At 39.0% G+C, this 20340-nt stretch overlaps 1 protein-coding gene and 1 long non-coding RNA gene across 6 annotated transcripts in view; one reads left to right on the forward strand and one right to left on the reverse strand.

Moving 5' to 3' along the window:
• PSD3 (pleckstrin and Sec7 domain containing 3) overlaps positions 1–20340 on the forward strand; it is a 713619-nt gene that overhangs the window by 174373 nt on the left and 518906 nt on the right. The window lies entirely within an intron of this gene.
• Positions 12321–16786, reverse strand: LOC144284024 (uncharacterized). Its single transcript, XR_013352500.1, has 3 exons — positions 16647–16786; positions 14197–14270; positions 12321–12521 (listed from the first exon to the last, which is right to left on the reverse strand). It is a non-coding gene; the product is annotated as an uncharacterized LOC144284024 (long non-coding RNA).

Raw genomic sequence — 20340 nt, forward strand, 5'->3', positions numbered from 1 at the left:
ATTTTCCCTTCTTGCCTTTAGGTGATGCATCTGAGGCAGTACAGAAAGGCTGTTAGTGGGGAGGAGGGAGGAACAGGGCACGGTGTTAGGCTTTCAAGTGGGGAGGAAATGGTAGGTAGAAACATGGTCACTAGAGCTCCCTACTTACACTCAGGTCTGTACCCAAACACCTGTCCTCCCCAGTTAGTCTGACTTCCAAGTCCTGGTGCACCCAATGGACCCACTCACCATCTTGGAGCCTTAAGTCCTGACCTTTAGGCATCATCAAGATTTCTAGTAACAAATATTCCCATTTTGCATGGATAATTTGTCCTCTCTTGATGACTCTGGATTCCTTCCCCACCTTGAACTCCTTGATTAACTGTAGTCATGCAAAGACTCCACTCCATTCTTCAAGTTCTGAATTTTGACATTGAAGCACAGTTAGAGAAATCCCAAGAAATCCATACATATATTTATAGCAAACCAATTCTCAGCTCCTGATACTTGCTTTTATGACTTTCTGTATTTTTTTCTAACTTTCTGGCTTTATTATCATAGTAGCTTTTCCCGACCACCTGTCCTCTCTTCAAGCCTCCATCTTCTCTTCCACCTACCCTTATTCCTACCTGAGGATCTTGCCGTGGGAAAGCTGAACCAAAGCAAACTGTGGACACCTAGCACAAATGCTCCATTCCCCTATCACCTTTCTCTATTTTTATTTCTACATCTGTTCTCTCTTCTTTTGTTGTAGTTCGCAAGGAAGAGGTTTTCCTATTTGTTCCCAGAGTCAATTCATTTACCTGTCCTCTAAATTTCTTTACATCTAAGCTGAGAGATATTATTTCTGTATCTTGTCATCCTCTTCTAGTATCTTGTGTAGTCTGTCATTTTCAGTTAGCTTTTTGTGTTTTTTTTTTTTTTTTGATTGCCTGCACTGTTCTAGATGCAGTGGATATAATAAAGAATAAAAATGTGGCTCCTGCCCTCAGCTACTTAGGGTAAGATAGTAACATGCTATTCCCCTGACTATTATAATATAGTCAGCACGACACCATGACAAATAGTTCTCCAGGTATTCTCAGGAAGGAACAATTATTCTGATGGGGGATTTTTATTTTCTCAAGCTTTTCAACTGCCCTGAAGCCAATTTCCCCCATTCTAGCAGCAAAATTATAGAAAAGGAGAAAATGAATGTAAATTAATTCATTAATCCGTTCAGAAAATATTTATTGAGTGCCTATTTTGTGTTAACACTGCTGGGATGCTGGAGGCTTCTTAATGAGCAAAAAAGGACAAGACCCTTGCATTCCTGGAGCATATAGATAATTGAATAAGAAAAGTCTTAATTATACAACTAAGTATGCTATAGTAAGTGCTAGAAAAGGATGCTGCTGGATCATGTAAGAGCATAATAGAAGATGTGGTCTTCTATTAGAAGCAAAGAAGTCTTCCCTGAACCTGGGATAATGGAACTAGGAACTGAAGAATGAGTGCTGGTTATGGAGGCAAAGATGGAGGCAAGATGAGGGCTAGCCTGTGTAGAGCTCCTGGATGGGAAGGGAGCTCAACAGGACATAAGCCTAGAGGAGGCCATCAAGGGAAGGAGATACCATGGAAGGTTGGGAGGCATGCATGTCAAGTGAAGAGATGCCATGAGGGAGGGACTTACAAGTTGTATGTTTATTCTAAGAGCCATGGAGCTGTTGATGATTTAAGAAAAAACATCATAATCGGATGTATAAATAAATGAGCACTCTAGCCTCAAGGTGAAGAACAGTGTAGAGGGTTTAGGGGTCAAGCACTAGACTTAGAATTGGGAATTAAAGGTTCCATCTCCAAATTTTATAAGTCCAGTGACCTTGGGCAGATTCTTTTCTTCCTGAGACTTCATTTCTTCTGGACAGAGGCTTGTATGTGACTAGGTTCTGGCCCACAGGAGGTCCTTAGCCCATTTGTTTAATTCTATACCTTTTAAAATCTCTAAGCCTCATAGCCAAAATCCATTTGACAGGCAGGGATATGGGTGAGGGATGTAGACTCTGGAACCCACAGCATTTCTGTGGCAAGTTAAAAGAACTTCAGGCAAACCTCCCGGGCCCAGGAGAGGTGGAATCACTTAAATTAGAACACTTTTTTTTCCTAATTTCCAAATTGCATTTGTCAAAAACAAACTTAGCAGAGCTGACATGGCCTCCTTAACCTACATCATAAGTAATGAGATCTTGATCTAAGAATTGTTGCAATCGCTGTCACGAATTGGCTGGCTTGTTTGAGCAGAAGTGCTATGTTTTTAAAATCCTGGCTTCTTCAAGACTTCAATTTTCTGCTCAGTACTGGTTGGAACTAAGAATTTAAGTGTTTCATTCCTTTCCTTGTTGTGATTGTTTTCTACTAATTGGTTAGTCAAATAAGAGGTGAAGCTAATAAGTGGCAGGGATGGGATCCAAATGCAGGGAGTCTGGCTTCAGACTCCAGATTTTGCCAGGCCACTCTGCCTTCTCACTAGTTAAAGCATGCTCAGGAGGCAAGAGGATAAACACCTAGATGTTTCCCTTTTCATTAAATAAGAAAATAAAGCCATCTTCATTGTTATCTTCTGTCATAGATCTTAGAGGCACAGGAAAGTGTTAGAAGCATAGGAAGCGCATCCATACATATGATTTAGGTGTAAGGAATCCCTGAGCTCCTGCCTATGTGTAGGACTACAATGTAGGAAATATGCTCCTCCCTCCTCATTGGAGAGTATAATCTCCTTTGATAGCCTGTGAACCATGCTCCCTTCCCTACTTCCAGTTCATATGTTGAATTCTTAACTTCTGGCACCTCAGAATGTGACTGTATTTGAAGACAAGGCCTTCAAAGAGGAAATTAAGATAAAATGAGGTTGGATGATTGAGCCCTAATTCAATATGACTGGTTTCCTTATAAGAAGAGATTAGGACACAGACCACACACAGACCGAGGGGCAATCCTGGGGGCCAGAGAGAGCAAGTGTTCATCTGCTTGCCAAGGCGGACAGGCCCCAGGAGAAACCAAACCTGCTGATGACTTGATCTTGGACTTCTACCTCCTGAAACATATTTCTGTTATTCAATCCTCTCAGTCTGTGGTGTTTTGTGATGGCAGCCCTAGCAAACTAATACAGAGCCTCATGTAGCTCTACCAAATCCATGTAAAATGAGAAAACCTGATTAAGTTTCCTTGCTTTCCTGCTCATATGGAATAAATCTGACTCTGTGACAATTTTCTGTATTTTGTGAATGAGGCTGCCTACTGCTTAAGCAAATTGCCTTCCATTTCTTTCAACTCAACATCACATAGGTTTCACATGTATTGACCATATTGATGATTTGGAATCTCCTCTCTTCTTTCTCATTTCTCTTATGAAGATAAATAAGCTAGCACTTTGGCAATTAAATTGCCTAGAGTACACAAAGTATTAATTCAGTAGCGAAGTACCTTTCATAGGTTACCCGTATATCATTGTAAGTTAAATGGTTTTGTTTGTTTGTTTGTTTGTTTTACCATGATTAGTGCTATAAACCGTTTCTTCAGAAATCTTTCAAGGGTGTGGGCTTTGGGGAGACAAAGTACACCCTGACCTTATAAAAGGATCCCATAAAAGATGTCTCTAGCTGCTTTAGCCACCAAGGTGTTAGGTCTGCCAGAACCCTGTGGCCTGTAGAAGAGGGTAGGGCCACTTCTCTTTGAAGAGCCGAAGAAGTTGGCTCTATTGCCCTACCAGGTTCACTGGCATTTAATTTCAGTCCCTGAGGGCAGCTCTCAAGCTTGGCCTCACCCTGGCTGCTGCTTCTGACAGAAGCTTTAGAGAATGAAGTAGAAGCTTTTGGCCCTGTTCTTTGAAGTGTTTGGTTGTGCCCATACTGTTTGTTCTAGGTTTAGGCAAGCCAAGGATGCTAACTGGTTTGTCAGTGGAACTGCTGCATACAAAGGTGGAAAGTAGATCTGAAGGAAGATTCATCTGAAAAAAAAAAAATATCTAACCATTAAGACACTCAGTGGCCCAACTGAACTTTAAGTAGATGTCACCTCACAGCAGAAACTTCAAAGCAGGAGGCCCATCTGGCCACAGCATTAGCCCCCAGGGCAGTATGATGTCCAGCTTCTGCCTGGAGCATCGGCACCTTGGGATCCTTGTTTGTTCGAAGAGGTTCCCATTCTTAGGAAGGAGAGGGGCTGTTCTCTGACTTATTAATTCACATAATTCAACATGTCCCTATTGAATGCCTGCCTTGTGCCAGGTATTATGTAAGATGTGGGAGGACAGTGGTAAATAGACATGATCCCTGCCCTTTGGGCTCAATAGTATAGTTGTGCAGAAGTAAAGGTTGTGTTTCCTTCCCCCACCCACCCTCTGTATCTCCTTCTTCTTTGTCCTTTCTTCCATTTATCTGTCCCCTGTACTTCTACTCCCGGAGGTTTGCATCTGAGGAAGACAGCCACAGGAAGAGTGATGCTCACCTAAGGCAAGAATGCTTAATGGTAGAATTTTATCATCTGGGTAGAAGATCTTCTATGATAAATGAGCATCTTGTGGACCCTCCAATCACACAATCCTGAATCCCTTGTTTTGTGATGAAGTCTGCACACTGCAGTCATAGTGCTGTAGCCTAGAAGCCTCGTGGAGGTCCATAAAGGCTGCTCCAGAGTGCCAAGAACTACAGGCTTGCAAATCAATAGTGCATGTTGTCATTAGCAAATAAACAGCAGAGTGGCATTGCATTTCTCTGTTGAGGCTCTTAAATACTTGTCTACTCAGGCACATAGTTTGGTTCCTGCTTCCTGCAAACAGATATATGTCCCCGCATTCACAGGAATGAGAGGCCTGCTGGCAGTGAGCCCCACAGAGGTGGTGGAGTTTGTAGAGGATATGCTGGCAAATATAATTGCTGGCAGCTCTTGGTCCCAAGGATGCCAGTCATAAGATTTAATTATTAATTCTTCAGATAGTATGTGGATTGAGGATGGATAGGGAGCACTCTTGATCAAAGACAAGTATTCCCCTGAGGCTCACACCTGAGAACTTTGTCCCTGTTCCTACTCAGTTCAATGCTTTTTCTTCTATTGCAGGACTAACCAATCATTTCACTTGCTAAGAATTGAATGATAGTAAGTTTCAGTATTAAATACTGTTTAGCCAACAGTATTTCTGTGAAACTTCTTTTGTTGACTCTAACAAAACGTCATCAGATCTTATTAAATAGGTTAGCATCTGGAGTTTCATTTGGATAATCCAACATTGGATCAAATTTGTAAGAAAAAAGTTTATCTTGCCTTAAAAACTTAAGGCAAGAGTATACTTGGGTATTTCAAGAGGCAGAAGGAAATGATAAGGGGAGTACAATTAAGTAGGGAGTAAGCATGGCCCTTTGTTAAGTCTGACTTCAAACAGATGCATGGTGCTGGGAATTTACTTCATGTTTAGTGAATAAGTAAGTGATGCCCCAAGAAAGGAAATTGATCAATGCTGAAATGATGAATAAATCAGGATCCCTATCAGATGTGAAAGTGTAAGATCTAATTATTTCATCTTTTTCTAAACAACATTTTTTGGTCCCCACTGGATGATTCCAATAAGAATCTTGGAATTCTAAACTTGAAACTGATTTCAATTGTCCTAGCAACCATTTATTAAGAGCATAAGGGATGATGGTTATGGCTTAAAAAGTGATATAAAGAAAAGCATTTGAGAACATAGTAATGATTAGGTTGATAGAATCCTGAATTCAACTGGGATCAAAATGCCTACCTGGCAGGTTATTGTGAGAATTAAATGAATTAGTGGATATAAAGCATCTAGCATAATGCCGGCACCTAGGAGATGGCCAACAATTGTTAATAGCCTCTTCTCAGCCCTCTCAACACTAGCTGAGTTTTAGCTGAATCAGATAGTCGGTTTCTTTAACTTCCTTCCATTTCTAGGATTTCCTTCCCCTTTCAATGGAGATGTCACTAAGGGAAGGAATTATTACCTTTCTTTTGTGCTATAAAGAAACTTCATCTTTGCAAGAGCCCAAAATTTTCTAACTACTTGGTGAACTTCTATAGAGTCAGTCTTAGAGAACAACAACTGGGAACTGCTATTTTCAAGTGCTCTATGCTGTTGCTTAAAAATGTGTTTTATTTTTCCAAGAAAGATGCCTGACATATTCAAGGGAGTTTTGCTACTGTCATTCTCAAGTCCCTTAACGCTTCTGATATATTGAAAATAAGAGACATACGAAAGGAGAATCTAGGGCAGCCCTGGTGGCTCAGCCATTTAGCGCCGCCTTCAGCCCATGGCCTGATCCTGGAGACCCAGGATCGAGTCCCATGTCGGGCTCCCTGCATGGAGCCTGCTTCTACCTCTGCCTGTGTCTCTGCCTCTCTCTCTTCTCTGTGTCTCTCATGAATAAATAAATAAAATCTTAAAAAAAAAAAAAAAGGAAAATCTAGGCCCTTTGGTCAAGGGTTTGATACTGTGAATCTCTTAGTTTTCTATTACCTCTCCTTAAAATTTTCTCCCTATTTCCTGTGAGAAATAAAGTCCAAATCCCTGATAATGCCATTCAAGGATTTTCATAATTTAGACCTTAACTTTTTTCAAAGTCATCTCTGTCTCTCCCTGGAACATACCTAAGTCTTCACATTTTTCTTCACAGGCTTCCTCATCTCTGCACCAAACTCCTCTTCATTCTTGAAGAATCTCTTCTATGAAGTTTTATGGTATTCATAGAGCAAGGTTATCATTCTTTCTTATGTCTTTAAATTCCACAGTACTTTTCATGGTTTATTGTAATTATTTTCATGTCTTTGTCCTCATTGGACTACAAAGTCCTGGAGACCAAGTCCTGGGCACTGGAAGTCGCTAGATTAAGGACTATGGAATGAGTTGAAAAGGACAGTAAATATAGTGAAAAGAACAGATGATAATTTATATTCATTTAATATCTGCTATAAGCTGGGTACTGTGTTGGAGTGCTGGATGCTTTCTCAGATATAATTGATAAAATCTTATTTAATCTATTCAACAGCCATACAGGGATTAACCCATTTGCAGATTAGTAAATGGTTTAAGGATAGAGTGACTTCTTTAGACTAATTAAGAATAGAACCTAGATTTGAATCCTATCTGATGTTCCAAAACCCAGGTTCTTTGCAATACACTAGGCTGGCTCAGAGAAGGGAGATGCTACAATGGAAGATATAGGCTGGCATTAGTAAGCAGTATAGATTTGATAAGGGAGGAAAAGCAGTAGGGTACCAGCTAGTGGAGCAATTGAATTGTAAACTACCGAGGGCCTGGATAAGATACTAAGTAGAGAGTACTTAATGAAAGTGATAGACACTGACAAGGAGGAACCAAACTGAGAACCAAGCAAATGAAAAGCTGATTCATAGAAATCACCAATGCAAACAGGACATGGTCCAGATGTGGTTGAGGGACAGAGGACCTGCAGTAGGGGCAGGAGACAGTCCTTGGCCTGGATTCTCAGAGGTAGCTGCTCCAGCATGTGGAACAGAAAACAAAAAAGACTCAGGTCCTGCAAAAAAAAAAAAAAAAAAAAAAAAAAAAAATCATAATGTGTTAAGTCCTATGTGAGTATTTGAGATTGGACATGAGAGGTGGTCAAGGTATTTTTCACCTATGAACCTAAAAGTGACCTGAAAAAATAATAGTCTGAATCCATTTCTCTTTCAGCTCAGATTTGTCAAGTTCACAGGACATATCAGCTGCTGCCCAGAAAGGACAGCACTCAGCCCCACAAAAGCACTGACAGATGAGAGGGCTGTTTGAGTTGTGTTTGGCTGAATATCACAGTATATGGAAAGGTTGACCATAAATGACCACTAAAACTGTTTGAAATATTGTTTATGCAACATGATTCTGCACATATGAATTCTTTCCACAGCCATTTTTGCTGAATATGCTATTTGCTAGTCTGTAGTATTTGACAAAATGTGTGGTCTGATGCTGAACACAGAATTGTCCTCCTGGCTAATATGTGTCAGGTCTTGAGTCCGCTCTTTTTCCAACTCTTCTGTTCTGTCCTCTCTCCCCTTTTCAGACCTTTTATTTCTATAAGGTCCAAGTAGTTTAAGGGCAAGAACCAGATAATTATAGAGTAGAGATAAGACAGAGTAAGGGCTATATTTTTCTTTAACTCCCTCTTACTTACATTATTGGCCAACTCACTGATAAAATATTTCTTTATTTGATCTTACGAGAATGGTAGTCGTTTTTAACTGGAGATGAGAGCAATTATTCTTCTCTTGTAAAGTTGTGCTTTCTTTTTAGAAAGCATGATTCTTTCACAGGCATTTAATTCAATTTAAAAAAGAAAGAAAATTGAACTTTTGGCAGCAAACTCAAGCATTATGAATGAAATTAAAACGCCCAAGTCTGTGCTCAAGAGCATTATGTGGATTTATGATACTCCTTTGAGTTCTTCATGAATTCAGCTATTTTAAGTTTCAGTGACCCGTTAAAAAAGCACTTTCATGCATGGTTTTTGTTTATATCCTCGATTTTTTTTCTAAAGAAAACTGCAGAAATTCTATTGGTGTTTAGACCTGGTCAATTTCATAGACTGCCTACTTTGCTGGCGCAGAATAAAAGTTTCTGGTATTTCAATCACTAACATTCAGCTGTTACATATGATTTTTTTTAACTTTATGTATTATAGAACTAGATGTATCATGCCTGATATATTTCTTCTAAATATGTGCCAGTTTTCCGTGGAAACATGTTGAGGACTTACATAGGACCCTCATCCCACAGTTCATTAAGCATATGGAAGGGAAATCATTTTGCAGAATGTAATTCTAGAAGCTCGGTCACCTGTAAAATCACTTTGGAATCTGATATCCTTAAAAAAAAAAAGAGCCCACAGGGATGAAATACCATATGTTAGGTGTAATGTGGGAATCTGAATCTTTTTCTTCTCCTTTGTTATATAAGTTTTAAAAACCACATGTTCATCCAGCTGTTTCTAATCAGTTATGTTTTGTTCCCATATAAACACATACACATAAAATAAGACAATTTTAATGAAAAGAGAAATTTTCTTTTTCCCTTAAAGTTTGATGATAGAATTCATGTAGAACTCTAAGTTATGAAAATGTACAAGGTAAGAATCCAAAAGAGAATTTACAACAAAATGCATTTTGATTGTCTCTTTTTCTTGTCTCCATTTCTCAAATATGTTCACTCACTTAACTCTATAAAAGCACATATTTTAAAATATTATTAGCAAATAAGATTTTTGGTCTCTTTTTAATGAGAAAAGATCAATCAGAATATTTTTGCTGACAAGATCAACAGAGAGAAATCCTGGTTGTTCAGAGCATGTTGGGACACATCCTTACTGTTGTCTTATCTATTTAAAAGCTGTCTGGGCATATAGTCCAGTGTGTTTATCTGATACATATTGACTTACAGCTTTTAGCTATCTTTATGTACAGCTCAGGAAAGTTCAAGAGGTACAGCATTTCTAGCAGTTACAAGGTGACAGAGAAAATATTTGGTCGCACCTTTTGTATTGAATTTTACTTAAATAAACAATAGTAACTTAGATTTGTATATGACTTTATAGTTTATGGTTTTCATATATATTTTCTCATTTAGTCCTCACAAACTTATACCTTTTTTACCATGAATTTAAGGCTCAGGGGACATAATTAAAAAGTGTCAGGGTGCCTGAGTGACTAAGTTGGTTAAGCAACTGATTCTTTGTCTCAGCTCAGTTCATGATCTCCTAGTCCTGAGATGGAGCCCCCAGCCCTGCATCAGGCTCTGCACTCAGCCCAGAGTCTGCTTCAGATTCTCTCTCCCTCTCCTTCACCCTCCTCCTCTACCTTTCTCCCCACTCATGAGTGTACTCACTGTCTCTCAAATAAATAAATTTTTTAAAAATAAAATAAGGTACACCTGGGTGGTTCAGTGGTTGAGCATCTGCTTTCTGCTCAGGGTGTGATCCTGGGGTCCCAGGAACGAGTCCCACAGCAGCCTCCCCTCAGGGGAGCCTATGTCTCTGCCTCCCTCTGTGTCTCAAATAAATAAATAAATAAATAAATAAATAAATAAATAAAATCTTTTTTATTTTTTTATTTTTTGTAAAGAATTTTATTTATTTATTCATGAGAGACACACAGAGAGAGAGAGAGAGGCAGAGACACAGGCAGAGGGAGAGGGAGAAGCAGGCTCCATGCAGGGAGCCCGATGCGGGACTCGATCCCGGGTCTCCAGGATCACACCCCGGGCTTCAGGCAGCTTCACCGCTGCGCCACCGGGGCTGCCCAATAAAATCTTTTTTAAAAAATAAAATAACATAACATAAAATGAGTGTCATAAAATGGGGCCCATTCACTTTGGCAGTGTTACCATGCTAGGGTCGTATGAGCTGCTAAAGATAGGATAGGATAATTAGCTAGACCAACTCAGAAGAGCCTTCTCTGAGATAATGCCGTTCCCATTTGGCTTCTGACTCACAGGATGTAGGGGGCCATACAAACGTAAATAAGGTAGGTTCTACATAAAATGGGATCAAGTCTCACAGTATGTAAAATGTTGAAGTTAAAGAAATCTTACATACTATGTGGTCCAAGCACAACTCACAGACAGCATCCCTAACTACTCCCCTCCCTTTTGCCTGGATACTTCCAATAAGAGACATAGTACTTCACAAGTAGCTTATTCAACAAACTCATCATTTGCATTGATATTCTGGTCTAAGCCACCATAATTTCTTACCTAACCCACTGAGTCTTAGCAGGTCTTTTCTGCTATCTTTCTTGCCCTGCCCCAACCTCCATGATCTATTCTTCATACTGCAGCAAATGAACAGTTAAAAATGTAATCAGGTCGAGCTATTCTCAGGCTTAAAGTTTTCTAAGGTATTCCCACCATGCTTTAAATCTAAATCTGAATTCTTACTATGGCCTTAGGGTCCAATGGCCTGGCTTCCTGCCTAAGTCTCCTGCCCCTCACCTTCTTAAGTGTTCTGCACTGACCACATGGGTCTTTTTGCTGTTCCCATTTCATGATATTTGCATGCTGCTCCCTGTGCCTGCTGAGCTTTATCCATGCATCTGTGTATGGCACATTTCCTCATTTAGTCAGATCAATGCTCAAATAGCATCTCCTCAGATCAGCCTAACTAAAATAGGTCCCCTCACATCACTCATAAATGCTTGATCTGCTTTATTTTTCTTCATAGTTTTATTATTCCTTTATATTATTTTTTATATTCAATTTTAATTAACACACTGTTATAGTAGTTTCAGATGTACAATATAATGACTTAACAATTCTATACGTGTTTATTTGTGTGGATGTTTATTGTCAGCCTCCCTATTGTACTCCATGAGTTAGGGACTTTGTCTCTTTCATTCTTCACTACGTGCCACAAGTAGATATTCTATATATGTTGATGAAATGAATATATTTGTTATCAGAAAACTTTCCTTTCCATTTTAAGACTGAATTTATGTGGAATGAAAGATGTGTATAAATTTCCCCAATCTGTGTTTTTTCCACAACACCACACCATCTCATTTAAGTCAGCAGGAAGAGATGAAGTTGGTGGTATAGCTAAAACGGCAAAGGAAACATAAGTTCAACTTTGGATATGCTGAGTTTGAAGTGTTACTGGAACACTTAGACTAATATGTCATATACCATAGATGTAAAAACTGAAACTCAGAAATGAGCTCAGATACTTGCATTGACTTTGTAATTGCAGCTGTGGGAAAGGATGACATTGCCAAGAGTAGAGTAACAGAAGAAAAAGAACAGGGAAAGAAGAGAGGTGGAAAAAAAGTAAAGATCAGAATCTTTACTTATGGAAGCAATTTGCAAAGAAAAAGATCCATGTGGTCTCAGAGTCAAAGAAGAAAGAAAATCAATATAGGAAAGGTCAAGTAGGGTAAGTACTGGGCAGAAGGAGATGCAGTTTCAACAATGTGGGATAAAAAGTCAAATTGCTCAGGATTGAGAGACTAAGGATGAGGGGCTTAATGGTTAAGAGTTCTGGAATTAAAGTGCTTGGATTTAAATCTAGACTTCAGCATTTACTGTATGCCCTTGGGCAAGATTTTTAATGTCTTTATGCCTTATTGCCTCATATATTAAACAGGAATAAAATTAATATCTATCACATTAAGTATTATGAGAAATAAATGAAATAATTCATTTAAATAGTTTACCCCAATACTTGACACATAGTAACTGCCTAAAAAAATTTAGTTATTATTTCTTTTGGTAAAAGTTTAGAATATCAAGGAAGGAGAGAGATAAATTTTTGGAAATTAATAGGGTCAAGGGAAGACTGCTTTTTTTAAAAAATAGATTTTATTTATTTATTCATGAGAGACACAGAAGCAGAGACACAGGCAGAGGGAGAAGCAGGCTCCCTGCAGGGAGCCCAATGTAGAACTCCATCCCAGGACCCCAGGATCATGACCTAAGCCAAAGGCAGACGTTCAACCAATGAGCCACCCAGGTGTCCCATAGGAAGTTTGCTTTTGAGTGAAAAATCCTGTAAAGAAAGGAAAAAGGATCACAAACTTAGGAACAGTGCTTAGTTTCTGAAATTCTGAAATAAGAACACAAAACAGATTATAAGAATGAGAAGAAATATGGATATTTTTATAAAGAAAGATGTATTCCAAAGTCACCTTGATAGATCAGTCCATGTCCCAGCTTGTTGAGAGCTTTTGAGTCCTTGTTTCTTATAATGTCACATGCTGGCTAATAATTCCAACACTAGAAGTGATAAGCTTGATAAATTTGATAAGCATTGCAAAGAGCTAAGAATAGATTTCCACAACATGCTGTGAGAAAGACTCTCCAGGTTGCCATTGATCAACATTGAATCAAGTGGCTATTGATTTAACACAGTCTTTTCAGAATTTTAGGTTGGAAGTCATCTGAAAGGCCATCTGACCCAATCTCCTCTGAATTCTCTCTACAATGTCTTTAGCAGGCAGTTTCATATAAGCTGTATTTGAACAGCATCCCATTTGATATATTGCAAGCCAGACCTTTCTTCCTCAGGTTAGATTCTTCAGCATGTAAAGTTCTCCCACTGATTTGCCATGGGCCTTGAAATGGTTACATTCAACCACTCCTTAGGTTTATTTATTTATTTTTTAAGACTTTGTTTGAGAGAGAGAGAGAGAGCACACACACAATGAGGGGAGGAGCAGAGGGAGAAGCAGACTCCCTGCTGTGCAGAAAGCCTGATGCAGGGCTCCATCCTGGGACCCTGGGCCAAAGGAAGATGCCTAACTGAGTGAGATCACCTAGGCACACCTATCACTCCTTAGATTTAAGGGACAGAGGATTCTTTTTCTTTTCTTTTTAAAGAAGACTATTTTAGAGAGAGAGAGAGAGAGAGAGCACATAATGAGAGGGTCAGAGGGAGAGGGAGAATCTCAAGCAGACTTCCCAATGAGCAGGGAGCCAGAAGCAAGGTTCAGTCTTGGGACGCTGAGATCCTGACCTGAGCTGAAACAAAGAATGCTATACTCAAACTGACTGAGCCACCCAAGCACTCCGACAGAAGAATTCTTTCAAACAAATATATAACCTGGGATTGAAGACACTGGTAGTGACTTGTCTATAACATTCCTTTGTTAGTAATGTAGAATGACCTCAAGGACAGGTAAATTCTAATGTCCAGTAGGAAAGGTTGGAGCACAGAGGATGTTAAAGAGCATAAGATATTGCTAAAAGGGTTAGTTCTAGAGAGTTGTGAAACAGAAGCACAGGGCATCAAAGGAAGGGAAATATTGAAGGCAAATTCATCCTTCTTCATACCCCTGGCTTGTTCTAACTCGAGGTGGATGATGGGGTGAGGTATCATCTAAAGAGGAGCCCAGGCCTAAGCATTTCAAGTACGGGCAATAAGATAGTCCATTTAGCCCATTTAAATGGACCTAGCCAGAAGTACATGGATCTGGTCTAAGCTAAGAAAGCTAAAGGTATTTTTGGGCTATCTGTGGTGAGATTTCCAACCCCAGCCACGTAATGCTACTACAGTCTAGTCTAGATGCAGTCCAACCCAACCCAGCCCAACAAGCTCTGAGTTCATCTAATCTGAATTTTCTGTTTCCTCATTTGTAAATTACCTTATCTATTAGAATTCAGAGAGCTGGTTAAAAGGCCTCTGGTAGGTCTTCCCACTTTTAAGTTCCATGATAGTAGCTCACCTTTAAGATCTCCCTGGAGACTCAAGAGGTCACGGCAGGAGGCAGATAGGCAGTGGCAGCTCTAGAATTTTAACCTAGGACAGAATTGGGGCCAATCTATTAGAAGGGGGAGGCTGCAGGCTGTCATGGAGCTGCATCTTCTTGGCAAGTGGCTGTTTTTACCTTAATTGCATAAGCATTGGTAGTATTTAGGGGAGGTTAACAAGATTTGGGGGAACGTAAACCTCCCCCACAAACAACCACTTGCGCCATTTCTGGAAATAGTTCTGGGGAGATGTTGTGGTAATTCTTCCAGCTTTATACACCTGGCAATCTCCATATCCTTTGTTCAGCTTTAGGAAACTAAAAGGCCCAGCAGTGGTATTTGAACACTATATTCACCATCAGAAGATATTCCTTTTTCATCAGGAAACTTTAGTTAAGATTTGGACAAGAGAAGTATAAAAGAGAAACTAATTTGTTTAAAAAAAGAAAAGAAATGAAAAGAAGTTTAAAAAAAAAACTTCCTAATTCAACAATGAAATTATGACTGTTAATGAAAAAATGAACTGATCTATTCTGGCCATGAACACTTTACCATTTATGATGATAACACTAGCATCAATACTAAACACTGTGCACCTATTAATACCAGTTTTCATCTTCATAGTGTTTCACCAATAACTAATTAATTAAACAAACCTATTTTAATTAGTTGCCATGGTAGCAAATAAAGATACACAGAAATAGTTGCCTCCATCAAATCTGTTCTTAGCTCCTGAAACATAATTCAGTATGGGCAATAAATCATCATTATGTAGCACTATAATATGTTTAGAATGGCAATTATGTTATAATGTTACTAATGAAAAGATTTGCAAGTACACATAAGTACATGCAACAGCAGATATTTATAAAGATAATTTTTTGTTACTCAAAAATTTTTTCTGTTACTGAATTGGATAGCTAAAAATGAAAATTTCATCTATAATTATTACTCTGTATCTTATCTATTATGTTTCTTCCTGGGTACCCATCCTGAGAATAGGGTCATCAGAATGACAGAGGCTGAAAAAAAATCTGCTGTTAAATTAACAGTGAAGAGAAGAGTTAAGGGGAAGGATGGGAAGATGACCCAGTCACCATCTTCAAGTGTCTGAAGGGTTATTGGAGGGAAAGACAAATTGGACTGATGGTTTGTCCTCTAGGATCCAGACCAAGGTGCACGGTGGAAACTCCGGGGAAATATGATCTAAGACATCATGGCATTATGGTTACGGCAAACACTCTGGAGTCAGATGGGCCTAAATCCAGACTCTGTCCCTTCCATAAGTCAGGCTACCTACTCTAAGCCACAGACCTGCTGCTCAGGTTCATGTGGGGATTAAATTAAAGCACTGAGAATGCACTCAGGCCTATGCCTTGTATACAGTGAAGAGTGCATGAGTGTCAGCACTTCATTAGTGGAAGGTTGTTAAAAAAAGGAATGGGTTGCTTTGTGAGGCAATGACTTACTTCTCTGTCACCAGAAGTAATGTCACCTGTTAAAAATATTGTAGAAGGGCTTTCCACTTGAGGGTGAGATTGAAATAGGTGATTCCTGGGTCCATATGATTTTTTGGAAAGGGAAGGTGGAAAGACTTCTTTTATCTTTCAGCCTTTTCTACACTGGATTCTTTCTATAATGTAATGCTTGGGAGACTGACTACATTGGTGATATGGTATTATTGGTTAAATGATACTAATTATATGGAGCAAACTTTTCTCTTTCAGACTTTTGCTCTGAAATAGCCATAATTCTGGGGGGAAAAATCCACTTGTTTTGACAATCTAGTCTCTACTAGGTTTTCCTCTGACACCCCTTAGGTCATTTTAAGTGGAGATTTTTTTCCAACTGGTTTCCCTAAGTCTGTGGCTCACTGTATTTAAAATTACAAATTACTTCCCTTAACATCCAGAATGTTTGATGTCATAATCACATTTCCCTAAATATTTATATCAACCTCTACCTTGTCGTTTGACTCTTCTGTCAGTGAGCAAGCAGGGAACTGATCTAGGTTTTAAACAGTAGGAGCTTCTTTCTCATCCTTTTCCCCATTTTTCTTTCCTTCTTTCTAAACAGTACTGCATGGTGACAACTCTGGTCTAGTTGCACAGAGCTGCTGAAATCCACAACATTCGGGACTTGTTTGTGGGACATGACGTTGGGTTGGTCCCAGCCACTCCTGAGACTGCTACTCCTAGGAGTGTGGCTGTTACTATGACAAAAGGGAACAGTGAACTGACTAAGAGCCTTCAAGAGAGGCTGAGACAGAGCCAAGGGCAAAGGAAATGAGAAAGTGAATCCTGGAGAGGTAACTAAGGCAAGGGTAAAAGGCTCAATATAAACAGTACAGGAAGAGAATGGAAACAGAAGAAAAAGAAGAGCACAAAGCAGAGAAAGAAAGGAGGTTTAAAATCTGTTCTTTTACCTTCAAACCTACATCTACACAGATCCTTCAAATGCAGCAAAAATTATTCTTCAGAGAAAATAAAAATTAAAGTTTGAAGGCCAAAATAGATAGTAAGAGAAAAAAATGTCCTTTTACAGACAGCCATTGTAGAATTAATCATTTACTAGAAGCACTATTACTGGGTAGGCAATATAAACTAGTCTATCCGGTATGGGCACTTTCCTTAGTAAACCACAGATGAGAAAAAAATTAAAGGAGAAAATCTCATATTCAAGAATAACTAAAAAGTCATTTTTCGGAACAAAATGGATTTGAAGATAAATCCCTGTTGTTCGGTGCGTGTGTGTGAGACATCTATGTGGCATTTTTACCAAATGACAAATTTTAGAGCATTAAAATAGCCCTCCTTTTTGATGTTTATAGTTTCAGAATTTATGTAGCTAAAATGTGGGCTTATTCAACTTATATTCAGAACAAAATGAGAGGCAAGTTCTACACTCTGACATTATGTTGAACATCCATCAACTACAAAACTACTAACACTTTCTTTGAAAATATTTTCCTACCTGAAAAAATTCCACAGCAAATTTATAACTTAAATTATAAAATAAGTCAACTCGGCTTTCAATTTGTCCCTAAATATTATATTTAACATGTAACACAACAGATGATAAACTATCACTCATATGGGTTGTGTGTGTGTGTGTGTGTGTGTGTGTGTGTGTGTTTTGGGGGTAGTGTAAGATGATAAAATGTTGATTTTTAAAACATAGAAATTGCTCCACAAATCTTAATGTCTTTTCTATAAGGTAAAAGAATTTTTATTTGTAATTCATTTGACAAATGAAGATGGTAATTGGAATAAAATGATCAGGATACATGACTCATTGGCTTCAGGTTGGCATCCTCCATTGGTCCCCTCCTTCCAAGTGTCCAGTGGCCTGAGAATCCCATTCCCAAGTCATGGGGAGTGGCAATAGGGACTCCCCTCAAAAAGTGATCATTTCTCTAAAATAGAGTAGATCATTGGATATATCCAATTATTAAATTTTTTAAATAATAAATTTATTTTTATTGGTGTTCAATTTGCCAACATACAGAATAACACCCAGTGCTCATCCCGTCAAGTGTCCCCCTCAGTGCTCATCACCCATTCACCCCCACCCCTCGCCCTCCTCCCCTTCCACCACCCCTAGTTTGTTTCCCAGAGTTAGGAGTCTTCATGTTCTGTCTCCCTTTCTGATATTTCCTACCCATTTCTTCTCCCTTCCCTTCTATTCCCTTTCACTATTACTTATATTTCCCAAATGAATGAGACCATATAATGTTTGTCCTTCTCCGACTGACTTATTTCACTCAGCATAATACCCTCCAGTTCTATCCATGTCGAAGCAAATGGTGGGTATTTGTTGTTTCTAATGGCTGAGTAATATTCCATTGTATACATAAACCACATCTTCTTTATCCATTCATCTTTCGATGGACACCAAGGCTCCTTCCACAGTTTGGCTGTTGTGGACATTGCTGCTATAAACACCGGGGTGCAGGTGTCCCGGCGTTTCATTGCATCTGTATCTTTGGGGTAAATCCCCAACATCGCAATTGCTGGGTTGTAGGGCAGGTCTATTTTTAACTCTTTGAGGAACCTCCACACAGTTTTCCAGAGTGGCTGTACCAGTTAACATTCCCACCAACAGTGTAAGAGGGTTCCCTTTTCTCCGCATCCTCTCCAACTTGCCATCAGGGAAATACAAATCAAAACCACAATGAGATACCACCTCACACCAGTGAGAATGGGGAAAATTAACAAGGCAGGAAACCAATTATTAAATTTTTATAGTAAAATGTTATGATGATGACTTGACTGGAACAATTGCCTTGCAACCTATACCAAGAGTGCATGTGTAAAATAAAGAAATTGAGTTAAATAATCTCTAATGTCCCTTTTAGTTCTGTCTACAAAGTTGATTGAATCTCTTACTCATGGTTTTATTTTTCTACCCCCGTTTAGTTAACATGCAGAAACAAACCTGTCATCAGAATGTCACCCACTTTCTTCACAAGTAGCACTTATCTACACTATGATAAATCTAACATACTTGTTAATGAATTTTCATCCTAAGTCTCCTTATTGGAGAGCTTTTAGATCATTTGTTGAGAAGTGAGGGAATACCTTCACCTACATATGTGTTTAGTACTTTTTCAGATTATTCTTGACTTTATTGTGTCAAACAACAAAAAGCAGTTCAACAAGGTAGATAAAAGCATGAGTTTAAATTAGTTATATCACTACCCTGTTCCCCGCTGTGATTTTACTCCTAGAAGTAGCATGGCAAATGTGACTAAACTGGTAACTGCTTTCAGAATACATGATTCTCATATCTTCCAACAACAGAATTCCCTTATAGCTTTCAAAGTAGTATGCTTATTATTTGGTACTTGATTATGTGTACTGGGGCTACGTATTAATCAATGTAAGTAATGTTCTTGCTTTAATAGAAAAACCCGTAAATTTCAGTAGCTTAACACAATAGAAGTTTATTTCTCATGTACTTCACAGAATGTATGCTGGTGAATGTTCTGGTTGCTCTGGGCACTGGCAACTCCCTCATAAACACGTAAGAGAACAAGGAAGATTTTTGGGTGTCAAGCTTTGAAGTGGCATATATTACTTCTGTTGACATTTCATTGACCAGAACTAATAAAATGGCCCCATCTAGATACCTTTGGGCTAGGAAATATAGTCTTCCTAACATGTGTAGGAGGAAATTAAAGCAGGCTAGTAAACACAGGGGATTGTTTCTGCCATAGTTATTCCTTAGCAAGGAGCCACATTTAGCAATGAGTTGAAGAAGAGGAGCTTGAAGGGAAAAGCAGCTTATCCAGGTACATTTCTTGGCCAGAGTTAGGATGATCCTCAGAGGCTGTAGCAATGATCATGCTGAGTTTCTCCTGTTTGAGTAATTCAGAAATGAAAGAGTGGTAAAAGTTTAGAAATTAAGTTGATTTGGGGCTGGAGAGGATAAATGTTGAGTTGGGGAAAACTGTGTTATTCTGTAGTGTGTGTGTGTGTGTGTGTGTGTGTGTGTATGTGTATTGGGGGAGTATTTACAGAATCTGGAGATATTCTCTGTCAGATATTGGCTTCGTATTTTTGCCTGGATGCCCCACCTCTTAACCTTTCTACAGTCTACACTTGCTTATAATATGCCTTATTTTCTTCGTCGTTGGCTTAAATTCAAGATCTCTCTAAGCTGTAGGGCACCTGGGTGGCTCAGTCAGTTAAGTGTCTGCCTTCAGCACAGGTCATGATCTCAGGGTCCTGGGACTGAGCCCCACATCGGGCTCCCTGATTAGTGGAGAGTCTGCCTCTCCCTCTCCCCCACTCTCCTACTTGTGCTTTCTCTCTCTCAAATAAATAAAATCTTTAAAATTTTTAAAATCTATTTATTCATGAGAGACACACAGAGAGAGGCACATAGAGGGAGAAGCAGGCTCCACTCAGGGAGCCCGATGCAGAACTCGATCCCAGGACTCCAGGATCACTCCCCGGGCTGAAGGCAGGGGCTAAACTGCTGAACCAACCAGGCATCCCAATAAATAAAATCTTTAAAAAAAGATTTTTCTAAGCTGCAACCTTAAGAAGCTAGAAAAAGAAAAGCTGATTAAATCCAAAGTAAGAAGTAAAATGGACATAGAAACAATAAAAATA

Source organism: Canis aureus, chromosome 15 (genome assembly GCF_053574225.1).
Source record: "Canis aureus isolate CA01 chromosome 15, VMU_Caureus_v.1.0, whole genome shotgun sequence".
In the NCBI taxonomy this organism is placed as follows: domain Eukaryota; kingdom Metazoa; phylum Chordata; class Mammalia; order Carnivora; family Canidae; genus Canis; species Canis aureus.